Source organism: Dipodomys merriami, unplaced genomic scaffold (genome assembly GCF_024711535.1).
Source record: "Dipodomys merriami isolate MVZ:Mamm:240054 unplaced genomic scaffold, mDipMer1.0.p SCAF_29, whole genome shotgun sequence".
In the NCBI taxonomy this organism is placed as follows: domain Eukaryota; kingdom Metazoa; phylum Chordata; class Mammalia; order Rodentia; family Heteromyidae; genus Dipodomys; species Dipodomys merriami.
In genome coordinates, this window is record NW_027204381.1 from 8584694 (window position 1) to 8592918 (window position 8225).

Sequence of the window (8225 nt, forward strand, 5' to 3'; positions counted from 1 at the left end):
ACTTCAGAAAGTAAAGCATGCCATTTGGTTTTACTTTAAATTGGAACTCAAGTTTTAGTCAAGGGAGAAAAATCATCTTCATCCTCTTTTCCTTTTCCTGTCATGACAACAACATTCGCATTACATGTGTGGAGGGAAAGCTTATGGAAATAAGTTCAGTCAACAAGGAAAATGATAAGTATCTCACTATGGTAAAGACAAGGAGAGACTAGAAGAACCACTTGCCAAATGAACAACAAAAATCAACAACAAAAAACAGCGAGCTTATGCAACACAAGGACCTCACGTAAATCTTTTGTAAGAGCTGAACATCTGTGACCATCTTCTGATTTGTCGCCCATAAAATGTAGGGTTCCAGGGCAAAAACTCCATGTCAGATGAACGCAAGTTTGAGTCCTGACTTCACTGCCTCCCAGCTGTGTAACCTTAGGTGAGTTCTTTAATCCCTCTAAGCTTCAGTTTCTCATGCATTAAACCATTCCTGCTTGACTCCTCCCACTCTCTAACCCTTTGCCTGTTGTACAACATTCAACCTTTCGAGCTGCTAGCTTTGCTCCATCCTCACTGTGAGAGTCAAAGTCCATGCTATGAACCATTACAACAGCCCCTGAGTTGTTCTGTCCCTGCCCACCCATTCTTGATTCTTTGGCCAGAGGGATGGTTTAAAATAATAAATCTGATGTCAGTCAGCTACTTAAAACCCTACAATTGCTCCTTCGTGCTTCTACTACCACCCCACAGTGGAGTGCTTACCGAAACAGACTCTGAGCCTCTGTCCTCTGGGTCCTTGTACAAAATGGAGACAGCCTCCATATTCTCTACTTCTAACCTCTCAGCTTAGAGTTCATATTCTCTGAAAGACTTTCCTATCCTCTACATCTGGATAAGATCCACCTCCTACTTGATTTTCTCTGGCTCTTTATTGGTCTATGTCTCCAAGTAGACTCTAAAGACTTAAGATCTCTGACCCTGTCCATTTTGTTCAATGTTGCATCACCACATTTAACATAGTTCTTGGGGCAGGGTAGCTGTTCAAAAATATGTGTTGCAGGAACAAATAGAATGGATCAACTTGTGCTTTTCTGTGTTTCCAGCTCTGTATGTGGTGTCTTCTCCAGTTCTTGTTTCTTGTTTGTTCCACCTGCATGCCAGGTTCTGGTCAGTGCTACTGAACCTAGAATTCTAGAAGCTTAGTGTTTGTGTTATAGATCTTGCACTACACTTGTGGTATGAACATTTTCATTTATCTACTTGCTTGCTTGTTTTCATTTGTGCTGGAACTGGAGCTTGAATTTAGGGCCTTATACTCTCACTTGGCTTTTTCACTCAAGGCTTGTGCTCTACCACTTAAGCCACACGAAATTTTCTGCTAGTTAATTGGAGATAAGCGTCTCATAGAATTTCCTGCCTAGTGTTGACTTTGAACCCAAATCCTCAGATCTCAGCCTCCTGAGTAGCTAGGATGGTAGATGTGCATCACTAGCATCTGGCCTGGTTTTAGCATTTTCAATGACCCTAGGCAAAGCTATATCTCAAGTGAAATTTTTTAGTAGCATCTTGAGACTACTGATATTACAATATTTAATATAAATTAGCACTATATCTTTAATAAATTTATATTACATTTATATAGAACATATATTTATGTGCATATTTTATATATCCACATATTTTATACATAAGTATTGGAATAAATACTTTATATGAGCATATATTTAATACATTTGTTTATGGTTAATTGATTTATTCTTTTTAATTTTCTATTTGATCAGTCTTTAACAATCTTGTTTTTATGGTAGATATAAGCCCTGGGTAATTTATTTCAATTAATCATTTTCTAGTTCTGTATTGATATTTTTTGATAATTACTTATTACCTCAGTTAGGATGTTATCAAAAAACAGAATTTCCAAGTGGCAAGGGTGTTAGTAAAAGGTTGCTAAAGTCTTCTGCAAAAATCAGAAGGGGAAGGCTGAGGAAAACATTACTAATACTTTCAGCCCATTATTGAATATCATATGCATCTCCAGCTTACCTGGGAGAATGTACGAATCTGTAAGATTCTGCCACCTGGCCTCAGCCTGTAGCACAATATAGCTACATCTCAGAAAGCTACTGTTGATCCCATATCTCTCTGAGAATCTACCTTCAGCTGCCTCTAGAGGAATGTTGAGCTTGCCTTCTCTTCCTTGTTCCTCATGTGAATGCCTCTGGTTAGATGATTGCTCTTGGAACTTCACAGTGAACAGAATTCTCTGACTTGTGTTCTACAAAACAGGACACATTAAGAGGATATGGCAGAGATGTTCTGTAGTAATAAATAATTCTACACACTTATCCTATGCTCACTAAAGAAGTTCCGTTGATGACATTCAGTGTAATAGGTACTTTGTTCACAGGGAACCCTTTTCCATTTCCATATAAAATCACAAAAACTAAATGGTGCTACACATTCAGTATAAGCAATGAGCATTATGACTGCAGCTGAGCTGTTTTCATTGCTTTTTTTATGACTATGAAGTGTATAAATGAGTCACATCCTTGTGTCCTACACATAACCCATTAAAAGCCAACAGGCCTCTACAGACCTGGGAAACACCAGAGCAATGCTGTACTCTTGCATTACATTCCTGGAAAAGGTGCTATAAGTCAAAATGATGTAAACTGAATCAGAGTTTCCAGTAGAAAGTGAGCCATATTCATTACAAACACCTGCCAGACTAGTTTTTATAGAAAATCACTAAACATGCCACAATTAGCTAAATGCAATTATATATCTGTGCACACACACACAGACACACAGACACACACACACACACACACACACACACATGACATCAAACAGGAAATTGGAGAAGTCAACAACAAGAGTTTAATAATAATTATTTAAACTACTATCATCTTGTGATGAATTTTATTTACTTTATCACAATTATCTATTCGAATAATGAAATTATACTCTGTCAGGAAATCTTTGGATACATTCTGATCTGAATAGATCTTTAAGGAAACAAGAATTTGTGATGTTCTAAGAAATAATACCACAGATGTTTGCTTGTCAGTAGAAATGCTGAAAATAAAAAGGTCATTTGGTTTTCTCTTTTGAACTGTTGCTGCTGTTTCATAAGTAATAGATAACACTTTGTATCCTAATCTGATGCCATATAAATCTACATGTCTGTGTGTGTATATATATGCATATATATGATATTAAAATGGACAGCTCCACATTTATTTGCACTCATGTAACACCTATTACATAGTTGTAGTCTCAGGAATTCCATGTTCCTACTCCAGAATAGTAGCCAGATTCAATAACATATATCATTAGGCTGATATGGAGTCCAGAAATAATTCTTTTGCAGTGCAATGGAATTCAATCCACTAATGGATAGACATTCTTTCCATTTAAAAAAGATTCTGATGGAGTATGAGCATATAGAACTTTAAAAGGTGCATCTTACCGAGCACCAGTAATCACACCTGTAATCCTGGCTACTCAGAAGGCTGAGATCTAAGGATTGCTGTTCAATGCCAGCCAAGGCAGGAAAGTCCATGAGATTCTTATCTCCAATAAACTACTGAGAAAAAGGCAGAAGTAAAGCTGTGGCTAAGTGATAGAGCACTAGTCTTGAGCACGGAGAAACTCAGGAACAGGCCCTGAATTCAAGCCTCAGGACTGGCCAAAAGAAAAAGGAAAGAAAGAAAGAAAAAGGTACATCTTTCCCGCCACAAGCATATTGGAATGTAGTGATCCACATTCAGTTTTCTATAAAAGTTACCTCATGCTAAACGCCTCTGGAATTCTTCCTTGTGAATTGCCTTTAGGATCAGGATGTTCTGTTTAGGTCAAAATCTTCATTGCTCATTGCTGGAGCAGTTTCAGAGAGCAGTATGATCAGAAGCTTAGATGGAGTGTTTATGGAGAAATGGCTTCGATTTAAGGATAGTTGTGAATATAACAACACCTTCTACAAATTCAATCATGAACTGCAGAAGAAAGCACCAGAATTGCTGGTGACCACAGAACTAGGGGAGAAAGGCCTTGATTGTTTATCAGTGGGTGACCAGCTACAATAAAACTGATAATCACCAACGGCAAAGAGCCATTAAATCTTATTTATTTATTGAAAATATAGATAACAAGCCAAAAGACAAAGTAATACATGTCCAGATGTTGCCTTCACAGTGTCAGCAATATCCAGTTAAAATTCACCTTCACAGTCTTTTGTGGAAAAAAAAAACCAAAAAACTTAGCATCCTAAAGTCTTACCTTAAATTTTTATGTTATGGAGGTATTGGAAGAGTTAGAAAATATAAAGAATTCAGTTGAACACTATAAATAATTTGAAACTGGGACCGAATTAATTTGCCTAAATTGCTAGGTAGCCAAGATTAAGTAAACTATGTAACTCAACATTAAGTGGACTTGAGGTTGAGTCGATAACATTTCTCTTGGATGATATAAACTACTTGGAGACATTTTGGAAGTTAGAAACTTTACTTATGTTGTATTTGTTATTGGGATATTTAATTTAATATTAGGAGCAATACAGTCAAGGTCTATATCATTCTTTCCTTCAGTTCACTAGAAATAGCAATCTCATTATATGCATTGTAATCCATAAAAGGATTTATTATTTCTAGCCCAATAATTCCACCAAGGAACTTATCAAGGAGAAAATGCTATATATCAGAATATGTTCCCTAGGAATTATCTAAAAGAACAAAGAGGAAAAATGAGCAATGGGAGAAAATTATATAAATTAGGAACTGAAACTTAATGGAACAAAGCTCAGTAAAATTACTTGTTCACATTGGGCACCAGTGGCTCATGCCTGTAATTTGTGCTAATCAGGAAGCTGAGATCTGAGGATTGCAGTTTGAAGCCAGCCTGGGTGGGAAAGTTTGTGAGACTCTTATCTCCAATTAACTACCAAGAGCCTAGAAGTAGAACTATGGTTCAAGTGGTAACACACCAGCCTTGAATGAAAAGGATAGTTGTGAACGTAAGAACTCCTACAAATTCAATCATGAACTGCAGAAGAAAGCACCAGAATTGCTGGTGACCACAGAACTAGGGGAGAAAGGCCTTGATTGTTTATCAGTGGGTAACAAGCTTCAATGAAAGTGAAAAATCACCAAAGACAAGGAGACAGAATCCAGGCCCTGAGTTCAAACCTCAGGACTAGCACCCATACATGCAAACACACACACACACACACACACACACACACACACACACACACACACACACACACACCTTGTTCACTTCAACTGTAATCATATAAATTATGTTCGCAAACTAAAAGGAAATCTTAAAGATAAAATGGAGCCGTGTGCCAGTGGCTCACACCTGTAATCCTAGCTACTCAGGAGGCTGAGAGCTGAGGATCATGGTTCAAAACCAGCCCAGGCATGAAATTCTGTGAGACTTTTATCTCCAAGAAACCACCATAAAACTGGAAGTGGCACTGTGGCATTAAGTGGTAGAGCACTTTCCTTGAGCTGAAGAGCTAAGGGATAGTGCCCAGAGTTCAAGTCCCAGGACCGACAAAAAAATAGGAAAAAAAAAAACAACATAAAATGGTGCAGCACTCCTGAGTGCTGTCCCTGAGGTTCTTTTTGCTCAAGGCTAGCACTCAACCACTTGAGCCACAGCGATACTTCCAGCTTTTTCTGAGTAGTTTATTGGAGATAAGAGAAATGTGATTTCCTGCCTAGGTTGGTTTTGAACTATGATCCTCAGATTTCAGCCTCCTGAATAGCTAGGATTACAGGCGTGAGCCACCAGCACCCTGGCTCAGTAGGTATTTTCTCATGTTACATTTGTACTGTTTAAAGTTAGACTCTATCTCTTAGTAGGAAGGTGCTGTATCTGCTTATTTTCTTGATTTGGTTCATAATTCGTGTATTTAACTGTTAAAGGCAAAGCATGGTTCCAGGCTTAATCAGAATTGATCCAGCTCACATCATCTTCCAAAGCTAAGATATTAAGATGCTTACCATAAGCTTTCCTGTTATAATTCTCTGTAAACTTAACAGGTTTCCCATGAAGGCATGTAGCAGGAGCCCTCCTATGCAAGGCTGAGGTCCTGGTTGACCTTACCAATCCTCTGTTTCTCTTCTTCAGTTTCCTCCTCTCAAGAGAAGAAATGTCCACTTGTGTGAGTACAAGAGTGGGTGGAGCTTCCAATATATCTTATAAATATATTATATATATAATTGTATGTTGTTGATATGCCATCTAGATTGTGATATTTTGCTATAGCAGCCAAATAGACTGACAGAACTCTGATTTAAATACTGAACTTTAATTAATAAACAATACTAATGAATAATTTTCAAAAAGCTTTGACTGGGCCTCAGTGCTTTTTTAGGAAGGAAAGAAGGAATTCCATTTCCTACCTGACATGTTGAGATTCTTTGTCTACTTGCTTGGAAAGTAGGGGGTATACAATGAGTTTGTCTTACTTGGCAGGAGACCATGAGGCCAAGAAGCATAAAAAAACTCACTCTTGGGCTGTAGTGATAGGAGAAAACTGAGTCTGCTGGGACTAGAATGAAAGCCAGCAGAATTAAACCTCCATCATCTAGGTCCAACCTTTGTTTTACAGGAAATTTAAATATGCAGAGAAGTAAAAATTCGCTCTCATGCTACAGGAATCCCCATGGTTTAGGTTCAGTTGGATCCTTTTTAGACATATAATTAGGGCTAAGTCTCAAATGATGACATTTGTTCTCAAGCCCAAAAAGACTTAGGAACAACTAGCAGGACCAATATTATCAACCAACTCTATCCACTTCATATCCAAAGTCCCAACAAATTATATACACAAACATATAAGTACATTTTAACTAAATGAATAGTGACAATGTGTATATTTTTATTTTTGTCAGTTGTAGAACTTGAACTTGGGTACTGACTCTGAGTCTATTTGTGCTCAAGGCTAGCTCTCTGCCACTTGAGCCACAGTGCCACTTCTGGTTTTTGAGTGGTTAGTTGGAGATGAGAGTCTCATGGGGAGTTTTCTGCCTGGGCTGGCTTCCAACTTCAATCCTCAGATCTCAGCCTCCTGAGTAGGAAGGTTTACAATGTATATATTTTTAATTCCCAAAGATAATGTGCTAACAGAATAGTCTAGAATAATAAAATTAAGCAAAAAAGCCACAAAATATAACTGGAGTAACTGAGTACAAATAATGTAAACATCTCAGATTTCATGCTCATAAAGGCTAGAAGATTATTTTCTTTATAACAAAATATGTAATTTTTAATTAATTTTTTCATTTCAGGTCAGATGATCACATGGTTCATGGAAGCTCAGCTTTAAGACACATTCAGCAGCTTCTGCTCCTAATAGTGTCATCCCTAGAGTCCTCTTCTGTAGAGAAGAAAAATGTACAGTCCAGTGTATAGTATAGTATAGTACAGTTCCGTGGGGAACACTCATTGAGCAAGCCATCTGGAGAAAGATCAGACTAACTCTAGTGTTGGTGCTGTTCAGGCCAGAATGTGAAAACTGAACTTGTCATCCCTCCTCATACCATGGCCCTTTGTGCAATGGAAACTCTGCTGAAGCCAGGTAAAAGAGCATAGGATCTATTATGAAGTCCTTTAGTGACCTCAAGATTCCAGCCAGGAAGAGGGCCTCCACTGAGTGTGCCACTCAGTCAGACTCACCTCCTGGTGAATGCACAGAAGCACTTCCTCTCCCTCTTAGCACTTAAGAGGGCATGCTGCCCACTGGAAATCCACTCTCTGTGGAGACAAGAGCAAGGCCAACCTATATTGTTTATAAGTACTTTGGAACCTCTGACATTCCCCAGTGATTTACAATGTTTAATTTCTCCCTAGGACAGAGGAGTGTTTGGTAAATCAAGCCTGCCTTGGTTTGTCAACCTTGTCAGTGTTTGCTGAGTCCTCAAGTCAAAGGCAAGTTGGAACAGTGTGGAGACTTTGGCAAAGGGCTGGCTCCCCCTCTCTCTAGCTTCCCATTTTGATGAAACAATTCTAGGGTGAGGCTGGCCCTAGGAATTATTCTGACTCATATTCTCTTTGCTCTTTTCACACACTCCAAATGCAGCAACTGTGAGTACCTCATAGCCCTGGGCAGAGAAAGAGGCCAGGATTGAGGCAAAGCCTATGAAGGCCCACTCCCAAAGCTGAGAAGACAAACCGGGAGGTGGCTCTCTCAGGCTGATTTCTTTCATCACCCCAAGCCA

At 38.6% G+C, this 8225-nt stretch overlaps 1 long non-coding RNA gene across 1 annotated transcript; it reads left to right on the plus strand.

The window, feature by feature from the left end:
* Positions 1-299: 299 nt before the first annotated feature.
* LOC138838890 (uncharacterized) lies at positions 300-7546 on the plus strand. The gene is made up of 3 exons (XR_011375780.1): positions 300-430; positions 6045-6166; positions 7296-7546. It is a non-coding gene; the product is annotated as an uncharacterized lncRNA (long non-coding RNA).
* Positions 7547-8225: the final 679 nt, after the last annotated feature.